This window comes from Amphibalanus amphitrite, unplaced genomic scaffold (assembly GCF_019059575.1).
Source record: "Amphibalanus amphitrite isolate SeventyFive unplaced genomic scaffold, NRLGWU_Aamphi_draft 000236F_arrow, whole genome shotgun sequence".
In the NCBI taxonomy this organism is placed as follows: Eukaryota; Metazoa; Arthropoda; class Thecostraca; order Balanomorpha; family Balanidae; genus Amphibalanus; species Amphibalanus amphitrite.
Window position 1 is genome coordinate 613,690 of NW_024881731.1, and position 14,462 is coordinate 628,151.

Genomic DNA, 14,462 nt, shown 5'->3' on the forward strand with positions numbered 1-14,462 from the left:
CATCTCGCTCCAGTAGCGCCGCCCCGACCTAATTGTAGCCTATCGCCCACCTAATGACCAGTTGTGCCCGTGCCCCGTCCTCCCCCGCCGTCCTCCGCTGCCACCGCTAATTACTCTTGTCTTCCTATCCGTCGATAAATAAAATTTCCCACCTTCCGTCGATCAGATAATGGCGGTACCAGTTGTAAACAAATCATTGTTCATCGGTGGACATGGCCCACCGGTGCTGCCGCCTGGCGGCGGGGTGGTGAAGCTCGCGGGGCGGCCGGCGACGGGGCGGGCCGAGCGCGCCGCTGCAGTCGCCGAGAGTGGTGTGGGGAGGGCGATACGCCTCGCTCTTACGGACGCCGATACAGACACTGAGTGCAGTGCAGCACTGATTGCAGACAGACCTAGCTGAGACCAGTCTACCTGTGGGTTACACAGAGATCGAGGCAGAACTGCAGAAGAGAAGCGGTGAAGACACGTCTTGGCTGCCCCTGAAAGGTGAGTTTACGCGCCGTTTATACAGGCCCGGGTGTGTTGTATGACCCATGTCGGGATGTGGCACTGATGCATGTATTATGGAGACCTAGCAGCGTGTGTGATACATGTGAGGCATTACAGTGTGTGACAGCATTGTGCATTGTGCCTGAGCGCTGCGATTTGTTTCCGAGGTGGCGGTTCAGCTGTGAGCGGCACTGAATCAGTGGGATGTTCAGTGATGGTCCAACCCAGTTCTGTGGCTTTCCTCTTTCGTTGTCAGTGAAGATGCATCCCTTTGTTTTCTCTCGCTCCCTTTATCGTTGAACAGACGTGAAACACCTCTGGCATATATTTTATTCCTGAAACTCCGGCCTCCCGTTTCAAATACCGCAATGCCGGGATTACCGACTCTCCAGACATTGGCAAAGTTACAGAACGAAGATGTTACGCGACCTATGTCTCCCAAATGGTGCCCTGGCTATGGGCTGCAATTGTGACATTCTAACACATCCAACCGAGCTTTGAGCTGTGTATATGTATAACCTTGACGAGCTCCCTAACGGGACACCGTCTCGTCTCTGGCGAACTGTGATAGAGCCCCGCTCGGATGCCGGAGGAATATCTCTGCACCGGCTCCATAATCTCATAGCCAGAACCCACCTCCACCGTAATCTCATAGGCGGAACACCTCCACTCCGGGTTGTAATCCCATAGCCTGAAAGTTACCAACTGGTTCGTCCTGTAACGCGATACCCTGCGTTTGTCCGGCCAGCCCGCAAAAGTGGACATTCCAGTACCGTGTAAGCCGCACGGGCCGACCGCGTCCGCTCTGCCGAGCGGAGGGCCTTCTCCCGTCCCGATGATGCATTGATATGTTTGGGCGGTCAGGGCGGGCTAGCCGCCTGTCGAACGGACCCATTACTAGCCGCGGGCTGTTTTGATCGACTGCATTGGGTGGTGATATGATGATTGTATTGTGCTGTTTGTGAGCACAGCTGGGATCGTGCACTCCGTGGCACGCTATGTGAAGATGTGGTTGATGCCCTCTTAGTTGTCGGATCGGTGCAACAATCTCAGCGGTACTAGACGGATCTTTGAGATAGGAAGATCTTGGTGTTGCTTGGAGGAAACACGCGTTGATGTGAAGGATGAGTGCGCTTGGAGATCTCGAATATTTAGCAAAGCAAAATGATTTAGCCGAGCCTTTGCAGCACTTGTTGCAGCATGCTGGCTATGCGCCATCAGACCAATGATTGGGTATTGGTTTTTGGGTCGGCTGTCTGATAAATTATTTCAGTTGTCTGCGTATTACATTTATTAATTTTGATAATTACGTAGTTATCCAGGGGCTAGTCCTGTTCATGTTCTTCCGGGTAGGAGTAGCTGCTTGAAATACCCGTTATTACGGTGCAGAAGTTGTGTAAGGCGCAGTTTTAGTTGGGTAATTAGGCACAGCAAGCTTCTTCAAGTGGAAATCATCGCCTTTTCCTGACCCAACTGTTAGACCTTTTGATCGCTATTTATATTATAAATATTTCATATAAAAGTGTATGCTTTGGCTTGCAGCAACATTAATAAAAACGACTTAGACGGTAACGAAATGACGAAAAAAACGAAAAAAACTTCTAGTGGATAGCTTACTTGTCTTACTATGATTATCTCTTGCATTGTTAATCCCTTTTAAATTCATCATGAACTTTTTTGTTCCAGTATCTAAACGACAAATAAGTGCTCTGTCCTGTGGTCTTATACCACCCCATCACCGCTGTCCATTCCTTCCAGTGGCGAATTCCACGTCCAACCCAGCACAATGCCGCTGTTCTTGCAGTGCGCGGGGGAAGGTCAGGGCCATGTCCACTGTCGGCTCCTGCCCTTATTGTCCTGTCCATCTGCGACTGTTTTTGTCCCTAGTTACCCTCACTCAGCTGCTTCTGGTCCCAATATACCTTCTGTTCAGCTCGCAGCCTTGACCGGCCGTACCAGTGTGGTGTTTTTACAGAGCCTAGAACTACCGTCAATGGCGTTGTTGTGACATTCTCTGAGACCGTCATTGATTAACAAACGAAAGTGTTCGGAGCTACCTTTTGCAATGACATAGTCACATAGATAACATGAATCATGTTATCTAAGGTTCATGTTGTTGATTCTATGATCCATGCCTGATTCATGTCATCTATGGCAATGACAATAAATGACACACATATCTTCAAATGAAACATACTGCAACAGCAGCAATTGACAGTAACTCGCAACGACGCACCATTCTGCTGCTCACATTCAGGCACGGGGTGGCCAACATTGCTAATGGAGACACCGAAGCCGCCCTCGCCCGCCACCTGACATATCGGGTGGTCGGGACAGACCTGAGCCATGTTTACAATCGTGGAGCGATGAGTGTCCGGCCGGGTCGCGTGTCACAAATGGCGTGCACCTCTCTGCGCTTGGTGTACCTACAGCGACTGCTAAGCGCTGGTCTGTTAGAGCGCCAGGGGTGACTGGGGACATGCTCTCAGTAACGCGAGTCCAGGAAGGGCGGCCAGCGAGCCTCGACCTGCATAGGCAGCGGAACGGCGGGGGGAACGGCGGGGCGGGGGGGGGGGGCACTGGGGCACCGTGCCTTCCTTGATTTTGCCATTTTAACAAAAGTCCTATGGGCGTTGCATGAAAAGAATGGGACCAAAAGTCGGCGGTCCCCCCTTAATTGAAGGTGTTTCGCCACTACTGTCGACCTGTCCTGAGAGCCTTGGCCTGGCCTGAAAGCACATACCTAGCCTGATGAGCCATCCTACAACCTTGAGCCACCCCGAACCGTTGCGCGTTGTGAACTAGCGGCACCGGCTGTGGGCATGGATCAAACGCGGAAGCCATAGGACTTATTATGAATTGAGTAGAGGTTTCTCACAGTCATGGGCTATCAGTCGGAACCGTTCGTATCTTGATATCTTATCTGATGCAACTGTTTGCGCCTTCGCATCCTAACGGATAGAATGGTGGGATCTGGGTGGGATGATTTTTTTGAAGAACAATGTTTCGATTCTGATGCAACAATACAAGATTCATGCGTGTGAGTAGGTAGGCCTGCTAGGGTCTCATTTCGTCAAACGTTGGTTTAAAGCACGTATGCCTGCAGAAAGACAAGAAACGAATGAATTCTCGAAGGTATGTGCACACTGTTACACAGAGTTAAGGTCTTCTTAGGCTATAGAGTCAGCCTTTGCCAGTTACATAATATGACATATACGCGGTTGGCGTGGTGTCAACAGGTAAAAAAGTAAGCCTCATACGTCAAGCGGCGCGAAGCTAAATAGTTATTGTGACTGCCATCTTTTGTGCCGAGGGGGCGTGCCTACTATCAATCACGTATAGGTACGATACCATGTCCGTTTTTATTCCGGCTCACACTAATCTCATTATGACGACAATGTGGTAAAATGAAGGTGAAAATACTTTGGCGATGAATAATACTTTGTGCCATAACACGTTTGACAGCTAGTAAAATTAATTGAAGTGATGTTGAAATAATTGATCATGGGGTGCTGTGATGAGAATTTGATGTGGTGAGAACCGCCGCGATTTCCTCAGTGCTCTACCGAATATCGCCAATATCTAGATTCACCATCCAGTGGTCAGACTAACGAGCACTCTGCCCCAGACACCAGAGAAGATCCCGCCACATGTTTTTTTTTCGAAAATCCGATTAGTAAATTATCAGAATGATTTTTAGCATTTATTACGGTGTGAAAGTATTCTTCATGGCCATATGGCCTGGTTAAATGCATGAAAGTTATAAAAATATGGTCTTTAACCATGAATGATTTCTTATCTAAATACAGCATGCAAGATTGGTATTGACAATTAAAATGTACCTATGCAATGAAATGATATAATCAAAAGGCAACATGTTATGTGTGTTTGGAAGCGTTTTCAAGCCGTAAACTAACTCACGTTACCTATCCGTGCACGCATGTGAACGTGGCTCAGCTCCTGTCCGTAGTTTTGTCTCTCCTGTTCTATGAGCCAGGCCCTTGGCCGGCTAATTGGGGTGGAAAATGGCCGTTTGATGTCTAGCGGCGGAGCCCATCGCCCATAATGTCTGATCATTAGCGGCTAGCGGCGGCCGGCGACCGCCAATTGCCGAACAGAACGCCGCATTTGAATACAGCTGGAGAACGCTAGCGACGTAACGCGCCGGCCGTCAAAAGTCATTAACGTTCCACAACTGCCGCCGAGAACCGATCCAATCAACGTGCTGAGGACCGATCGAGCGGGTCAGACGCCAGAGAGACGCACAAGAGACCAATCAGAGATATTGGAGACCAAAGGACTGGGGCAAGACTGAGCGACCGGACAGACCCATCATGACCTGACGGCCAGATCGTCTTGAGGCAACGTCAAGACTGAACGAACCGCCCTCCCTCTTGTGTGAGCTCGACAGACTGTTTGCCGAAGCGGTCACGGAGTTCGCTCGGCGATTTGATTCGTGCTCGTGGTGCCGCACGTCCGCCTATGCCGCCTCATGACGGAGCGTGTTTATCTAATAGTTGAATCCGCCCGTCGGGCGCTCCCACTGGGGAGATTTTATCGTCGGACGGCTGCATCGAGCAGTCTTTTGTGTCGTTATGTGCATGGGCAGCAGGCTGAGCAGCCTTTATCGCAGAGACGCGGACCCTTAATGAAGTGTACACATCTGGCCGGTGGGTGATGTGGTGGAGTGGCCACCAGATTGGTCCGTCTGCTGTCAAATAGGCTACAGATGCACTTCTTCGGCTCACAGGATACTTGCAGACAAGTTCTGGCTGAGAAGCTATATAGTGCAAACGCATCCCCTTCTCTGTCCTTAGAGCCACAAACGCGTGAGATTAAATATACGAAAGGGTTGCATGGCATCCGTCATTGGCTGTCCTTCGATCTACAAACGCACCCCTTCGCCTTTCCTTGGGGCTACAAACGCAAACTGTCAGTTGTCCCCCAAGAGGCACAAACAGGCCCTATCGACCATCCTTGGAGCTACAAATGCAACCTCTCACCTATCATAGAGCTACAAACGCACTCATCTGTCTCTAGCGCCACAGACGCACCCGGCACCACCCGAGCCCTGCACTGCGGCAGGTCACAGACCTCAGCGGCGTGGGGTGCCGTCTGCCGCCGCCTCGTGGCCTCGTTAACTGCCCACCGGCAGGGTGGAGAGAGGGCCGGCCAGCGGGGGTCCGACAGGACGTGGGCTCGGGAGAGGGCAGAGGACAGACTGGGAGAGGAGGGGAGTAGGCTGGGACTTGTGTGTAGAGCTGTTGGGTTCGTCTTTCGAACACTAGTGCAGAGCTGCTGGGTCGTCTCTAAGGCTTGTTGCTTTATCGTTGAATAGCGTGCTCGCTGATGCTATATCATCAACGCAAGTCATCGACTTTCACATTCGTCTAAGCATTTTCTCTGTGACCTCTGCCTTCCCAAGGAAGCGAACCAGGTCAATTGATATGATTGATTCTCGGGTCTTGCAACAGTGAATGCCTCCACTGTGATCATTCTACAGAACATCAATAATGTGTCGAGAAAGGGCATTGTTTTCTGGCCGCTATGCTGGTCGCCTGCTGGGTACCCGATGATTCAAACGTGGGAGCAGATGTGTACGATTGTTTTGAACATCAATGAGAGTTTTTCTCCATTTGAAACAGGTACAATATGCTTTGAAGAAGTTTCATGGCATAGGCACTTCATTCATAATGCTTGCGATGTCCAAAAAGTGCAGAGTAACTGGAAGATTGGTCATTTTTATTTCCTTTAATTACCATGAGAGCGGTGTTATTTAACCCGCGCCCCGTTGGGCTCTGCCGAGCAACGCGCCCGGTTGGGGGGGGGGGGGGGCATTTTGGCCCCCCTAAGATCTCGAGAACCACGCAACATAGCGACAAGCGGTAAACGGCGTTGGATAGCCCCAACGGGGAACTACCTTGTGACCCAATTTTATTGACCTAGGTCAAACCGATGACGTCACAGGTCAGGTCAAAGGTCCAATTTTCACCGTTTACAGGCACTTCAAGAAATGCGTTGTAAAATCGTGTAAAATGCATTTCATTGAAAATCATCGATGGTGAAATGTTCTTCAAACACATATTTTGCTATTTGAGGTCACTGATACCAGGTCAGGTCACAGAGGTCAGGTCACGGGGGGTCACAATATGAAAGTGTCGTGTGATACATGTTTTATGGTCCATTTTACATGACAAATGCGATTATATGGGTCAGGCAGCCTTTGGGGCCAGCTTAGATCACGTTTTGGTCAAGGTCAGGTCAAGGTCAGGTCAAGGTCAGGTCAAATTAGGTCAAATTTCAAAGTTAATATTTTTGCATAAAATGGGTATCGAATCGATGCAGCTCGTCACGGGGAGTTCAATGGTGGTCTTTGTTTTGCCGTACGTGGTCTAGAATTGCTAAAAATTGAGTTCAAAAATTTGACGTCATCATTTTTGAACAGTTTTTTCGCTATAACTTGGCCAAAAAACGAGATATCGATCTGAAATTTGGTATGTATATAGAAGAGCGCTGGGACTATCACATATATTCCGGTTTTTTCGAAATTCGGAAAATTTTTGGATTTTTTCAAAGTTTTTCTAAAAAAATCAATTTTTTGAATTTTTTTTTTGGTCAAAAACCAAAAATTTTGAAAATCCGAGATAGCAGTTTTGTAGCGCCGCTTTTTGTCTACTAGACCATATAAAGAACTTTGAAATTGCTTGATAACTGTAGATTTGGTGAGCGTTTCAAGATTGCATGTTTTTTGCTCACTTTTGCTCGAACATGACCTCAGTTTGACCTCAATAACTCCTGACCTAAGGTGACCTAAGACTTGAAATTTGGTGTGAAGGTGTCAAATTGATGCCCGGGAAGGTACTGAAAATTTGGCGGCGCTGCGCGCCGCCGTTTTCTTACTATTCAGGAAAAACCACAGGGGGGGCCAAAATGGCCCCCCCCAACGGGGCGAGGGTTAAAAGATAAGTTTCTCTTTTGGTAGCATTAGAGAATAATCACTAAGTACTGAACGAAGAATAAAATACAGAAAGGGCGGCTTGGCTCAGATACAGTGACTGAGCTGTAAATCGTGTGTAGGGCATGTATGAAAGGTTCCATCGAACCCGATTAGAAATCAAGTGCTCTTCACCTTTCAGACTGGACTTTTTCTTTATGCTTCCTCTTTACACATAACAAAGAGGTAAAGAGGGAAGTTCAAGAAAAACAAAGTCGGGCAAGATGATAGAAGAACAGAGTGACAGTGACGAGAGAGAGAGAGAGAGAGAGAGAGAGAGAGAGAGAGAGAGAGAGAGAGAGAGAGAGAGAGAGAGAGAGAGAGAGAGAGAGAGAGAGAGAGGGAGAGAGAAGACAAGAAGAGAGAAAGAGAAAGAGTTTATCCAGAAAGAAAAAAAAACAAAAAGGGAACCACACAGACGCAGATATGCCAGCGGGGAGAGACGGCGGGCCGGTGGGCTCCCCGCAGCGCCGAGGGACGGTATGTTGCACCGCAGGCCGTTTTTGTGGTGTCGGGTGCGCGCAGGAACGCCAAGAGGAGTCTTTACCGCGCGTCGGGCGGCAGAGGGGCGGGTATGGGGCGGGTGCGGGGCGGGGAGGGTCAGCGGCCGCGCCCTCAGCCACTTGGCCTCCGCCGCCGCCGCCGCGCTGCTCAGTCCAAACACGACTCGACTGTTTGCTCAATCAGGGGCGGGAAGGAGATACGATGAGTGGCCGACGCGGCGAGCATGACGCGGCCGATTTCCATCACGACTGGACGCCGGCTCGGAGCGCCATTTGCATAGCGCGCCGCTGGTGGCGGCCGCCGCCGACCGCTCGAGAGCCGCTCAAGAGCCCGGACGAACCGGCGGGTGGAGGTGCCGGCCGACGTCCGCTGACACCGGCACCAGAGGCATGAGGCACCAGCGGCGCTAATCGTTCACCATCCACCTTCCACCATCTGAGTTCAGCCACCTACCGTCCACCGTCTACTGTTCACCGTCCACCGTCTACTGTTCACCGTCCACCGTCCACCATCTACCGTCCACCGTCTACGGACCACCGTCCACAGGAAATCCCGCCTACTGTTCACCCCCCCCCCCCCCCTCACCTACCACACAGCCTTCGAACGCCACTCGCAACTTTCGATGAGTCGGCTATTCCCTGACATCCCACCAAAAACACGCAGCGTGTATCACGCTTCTACTCAGCCCACGGATTCAAACCACCACCCACCCTCGCTGTGCCTGGCCGCGGCTCGAGAAAGTAGCTCGCGTCTAACTCATACCAGTCCGCGTCGCTCTCTCCAGACGCCGAAATGCTTCTAGCTACCATAAAACACTGACGCCAGACATAGTTGGGCTGATATATTTGTTCATAGAGGCATGCAGACAATCGTGAATACAAATGAAGGTCGTCACCGTGTCCCCGCTCGGTGGAAGAGACAGGGCCGCTTTGTGCGTCAGCGGGGAGCCAGTACCGGCCGCGTGAGCTCGCGCGTGGGAGGGGGCGTCCCGGACTCGGCTCTGCGCTCACCACTCTGCCCGTCATGATGAGGTCAAATTTGAGGAGTGGGAGCCAGGCATGCGCTGAGCTGAGATCTTAATGAGGCTAATGAAGTGTGGTCTGCGGGTAGTGCAGCGTTCGCTGCAGTGTGACCGGCGACCGGCGCTGTGGGCCGTGAAAGGAGCCAGTTGGACCGGGCGCGGGCGGCGGAGACTGCAGCTACCCACAGAACAATAACTGGCGACTGCAGCGAACCGCGCTGCCTAGCACCAAACCGGAGAGCGTGCATCCGCCCGATGCGCTCCCTTCCGATGCTGATTGGTCCACGGCCGACGTCGATTGCACGGCAATGCAAGTCAGCATGTGAAATAGACGGGCGAATTCCTGTCCCGATGTGGTGGGAGGCTGTCCCGTGCACAGCGACAGGCTCTGAGACTCGGGCGGGTCGATCGTTCACCCGGGGCAGTGGTATGCCGGATGGAAATGATTGTGAAGAGCTATCTAAATATAGACCAAGTCCTGGATTATATATTTGTCACCTCGTACACTGGCCCAGATGGAGCATAGTGGTGCGATTATGCTTTATCATTTAGCCAACTAACTAATGCTTGAACTTCCTGAAAGTTTCAGTGAGCCTTCCGATGAATAGTAACAAAGGCAGGCAAGGCAGCGCCGTGAGGGCAGCTGTGCAGCAATATTTATGTTTCCGTGTGCAGTAAATGAGCCCGGCAACATCCCCTCCGACACATTTTTGTGACGTCAATATCATCATTTAGATGCACTTCTCGTGAATCAGCGGCCGAATCGTGTTTTAATTACTCGCCCTCTCGAGGGCTGGTCAAGCGATCCCCAGATGGTGGATCGTAGTTATCTTTTGATTGGTCAAGTCCTGTTCTGATGACTGCTGCTACCCTATCTATGTAATTATGCCCATTTACCTGTGTAATTAATGACGTATTTATGATTAGGCTACTGCAAATACAATAGTTCCGCGATTCATCACTTGTGGGCCGAAGTCAAACCTGCAAAGCGAAGGTATAACCGTGTTATCAGGACAGTCGACCTGAACTAGAACTGGATGCCCTTGGGACTTCTCCATGGAGTTTTAGACATTGCCAAATATGTCTGATATTAATGCATTCAGACATTCCTGAGGGCGATTCATCAATGGAGTCTGCCTCATCCGCGACATTCTTCAGAAGCCATCCGCTTGGAAGGACTAGCTTTGTGGTTGAATGGCAATGGGATTAATGTATGCATCACTCGTCACTGCATTATATTGCTCAATGTACTAAATATCTTACATAGCAGGCGATATTACCAATGTAGCAAATCGATTGCCGGCTGCGTCGGTCACTTCAAAGCGAGAGTCGTTTGCAAATATGGTTTGTACCCGTTCTGCGAGTATTCACGTCATAGCGGAGATGCACGAGATATGATTCAGTGGTCAGACGGGCTAAATGTATGCGAGTTATGCCTCTGCACCAGGGGACCACTCGACCCCGAGAGCAAGTAGCCTCGTAAGTACAATGTGGCTCTAATGTCTATTGAACATATCAATGCGCCTATCATTTTGCTTACTTCCTTTACTCCCGACACATGTTCTTAGCGTCTCTAAAAATGCGGAACTTAACATTTAACCATTCAGCCTGGCTATACAACTTCTCCATTATAAGCAGCTAAATGGCGCTAAAAGACTCTCCCAGTGGCAGCTCTGTGAAAGGAATCGACTGATCCACTGACAGGATATTATTTGTGCCTCCATATGTCCACATCGACGTCTGCATAATGATTGCAATGAGTCCTCTCATTCTCCCAATAAACATGAAAGAGCCGATAGCAGCCGGCGCGATAAATTCCGATAGGTTTGTTTATGATGACTGTGTGGCGCTCAGCGATACATACGTTTATACCCGGGCCGTGTATGAGTGTGGAGTGGCCACTGACCTTAGAGAAGGGGCCGAGTTGTGTTCCAAATGGGATTTGGTACTACGAAACCAGTCAGCGGAAGCTGCGGTGTGTTCTAAGGCTGTAAAAGTAGTCCTCGCAAATTTTAAGATGTCTCTATAGCCACCAACAAAGGAGAAGGAATACTGTTAATACGCGAGATCAACATAAAAATGAATACAATGCAAAATTGAATCAAACAAACTTGAACTTATATTATTTGCTCACCCACACCCGCGGTCTCCTCTGTGCACCTTACTGACCGTGACAGCGCACCCACTTCAGTGTCACGCACAGATCTGTCATCGTGTCAGCTCTGTCTGTCACCATTTCAGCCCTGTCTGTCAACATGTCAGTCCTGTCTGTCACCATGTCAGCCCTGTCTGTCACGCCAATACCGCGATCGCCGCTGTCCGTCGGCCGCACGTGGAGCCGTCAGAGCGGCGCGCGACCCTCGGCGGCCGGCCGACCGCACTCGGCGGTGACGCCGCCCGAACACGGCGCGCGTCCCATTACAGGTCGCTCACACGCTCCGTGTCAGATGGTTGGGCCGATACGACCCTCCGTCACCGGCTGCCAATGATGGCATGTGTCACAGGGCGGCACCGGACGGCCCCCAGTCGCGCCGCCGCCCTGCAATCTATGGAAATGGCCGCTGCCGCCGTGTGAACCGCCCCGGCTCCGACCACACACGGAAGCGCGTGTTTGGTCAGCGGGCTGGCGCAACACAGCAAACCATGCTGACGAAACGGTAATTAAAAATGGCAAGGGCCGGTGAGCATATTCAAAAACATGCTCGGTGGACAAAGCGAGAGCATGCATTAAACATGTGACTAAGCCACGCGGAGTGCGGCGGGGTTGATCTCGCGCCGGTGCGGGCGAGCCCGGTCTGAGGCGGCGCCACTGAGCGGAGTTCCATGTACCGGCACTGACACCATCGGTCTCAGTTTGCCGCCGAGGGGTGTGACATGGAACCACTACCTGTAGCGGTCTGAGGCGGGGCGACACCGTTTGGTAGATCTGTGGAATGTCAGGTCGAGCCCAAAGTAGTTGTAGTACTGACACGTGCGCCCGTTCTGCATGAACTTAACCCTCGCATGTGTGCGGCGTTTGCCAGCTTCGTAGGGGGGGGGGGGTCGGTTGGACCCCCCCACTTGCCGTTTGGCCCCTGATCGAGCTAGAGCTTCGCGGAAAAAACGAGCGTGTTGCCCGTGACGAGAGGAAGCCGATGATACCCAATTTTAAGGTCCTAGGTCATTGGTTGACCTTCCAGGTCAGGTCAATGACCCAAAGTCGGGAAAATCGGGACCTGTTAGAAAGTCGTAAAGTGTGGCTGCTAAGGGGTTTTTCGGGGTGCTGATCACGAATATCGTGTTAGTTTTGATCACAGATGATGTCTTGAAGCATTTAGACCAGGTCGGGTCAGGTCAGGTCAGGTCAACCAGTAGGCGTCGTGACGGGTATTCGTAGTACGTGTCAACCGCCTCTGACAGCTTCGTAACATGTTACGAAGTCACCAAAACTACTTCGTAAATGTTCAAATGGTTGCTAAATTCGAATTCAGCTCCAAAAACTAGCCTAGAAACATGTAAAACTCGAAAAAGTGACCCGAGGTCACCCGAGGTCACCAAAGGTCAATGACCTGACCTGACCTTCAGGTGACCTTGACACACACGGGAGTAACATCAAATCACATGTTTGAACGTTTGAAACCACGAAAAGCTTGCAAACACGCGGCTAGTGCGAGCCGACATACGCGAAATCGCGATTCCGGCCAAACATGGTCTCGGAAAAGAGGTCACAGGTCAAAGGTCATTTGGGTCAGGGTCATGAAATTTTCAGGGTAGGTGTAAAATTGATCAATGCGAGGGTACTGAAAGTTTCGTCGCGATCGGCCGCTTTTTACGCGAGTTATTCGCGAAAAACCATGGGGGGGGGTCCATCCGACCCCCCCTACACATGCGAGGGTTAATTTGCCAGTGTATTTTTGGGTGACTGGGTATTTATTCTGTTCTTTTTTTGCACCAACAAATTATCCCTAAAATGTTTTTTTTTTTAAACAGCTCTAAAAGAAAAAACGCTTCACAACAACGTGCTTTAGCATGTGTCTTTAAACCTACTTTATGGTACGTGAGCGAGTGAGAATTGAAATGTATAGCATGTGTGCAGTATGTCCATGTCCTTCTATGTAGTCTGTTCAATTATGGATGATCTGCATAATGTCGACCTGTGAACCGGCATACCTAACAAAGGTCAAATTAGCATGATAAAATGGGATACCGGAAACAGAGACATGGTATAGTAGCCAAAGTGATTTATGGTTCTGAAACGGGACAGCACACGCATTGCCATAACGAGGTAATCAAATGATCCTCTTTAAATTAAAACGCATGACAAACGATTAAAAAAAATTGCAATTGCTCTATTATCTTACATTTGAATATCTAAAATGGTTTGTTGGGCATAGTAGCACGCTATTCACATTTCACATGATTGTGCAATATAAGGCTATAAAAAAGGTTGTGACGTCATTTAGGTACTTACCTAACATTCATCACTAGCTTAGATGCTGTCATATTCTCAAACCACATCCTCGCCCCTTCTCCACCGCTTTATTACATCCCCATAACATCGTACGTTACATCGAACACTCATCACTCGCCGTACCCCGCACGTCAACTCATCAGCAGACGGAGCGGTTCCCGGCCTGTTGGCCTGGTTTCCAGCCACCCTCAGCCGGCGGCGGCGACCACTCTGACCACTCGGAGAACGCCCGACGGGCGGCAAACGGCCGGCCTGTCACAGCCTCGGCCGTAAATCAGAGCTGTGACGAGCTGACCGGTGACCGGTCGGAGCCGCCTCTGTCAGCCACCAGCCGCCGACGGAGCAAAAAACACGACCGCCTCGCTGACGATTGTCAACCACATTAAAAACTAATAACGAATATTAGTCCCTTTAATTAGAGGGAGTTTTTCACAAAGGGGAACAAATTCCTGTTGTATCTGATCGACCGTCCGCACATTGTTAATTCTGAGCTCTTTAAATTAATGTCAATCTCCGGCGACGGATAGCAAATGACCGGGCATGTGCAGTCGGCGTACCACAGCGAGGACAAATGGCCAAACTGGCCAGACGGACAGTCCAATTTGCGGAGTTCGCATCACCATCACGTTACCTTATTCTGAAGCTGCTCAGTGCAAGCGTTACCTGAAACGGATGCTAAACAATAATCGCCTACAGAATGGCTTACAAGCTTGGCGGGGACAGGCGGCATCCACTGGGCTCTACGGCCGGGGACAGCCGGACGCGGCGTCTGTCGGGTCTGCCGGCGGTCGGCCCGGCCGTGCCGGTCTGCAGGCCGCCGTCCGCTGCAGCCGCCGCACCTTGCTCCGCAGAGTGACACCATCCCCAGCGCGCTGTCATAGCTCTTCGGCGTCCGAGAGCGCCGCCATTGCAGTCGCATTCCAGGCCGGTGAAATATGAACCATTTTCATGCAAATTCGGCTCGTTTATTTTTGGCGCGCCAATCAGCGTCGGCCGGGTTTTAT

The 14,462-nt window shown here is 50.7% G+C and overlaps 1 pseudogene; it reads left to right on the forward strand.

Annotated features, from left to right (window-relative positions):
- The first annotated feature begins 320 nt into the window (after positions 1-320).
- The window catches only part of LOC122385987, a 46,283-nt pseudogene continuing 32,141 nt past the window's right edge, over positions 321-14,462 (forward strand).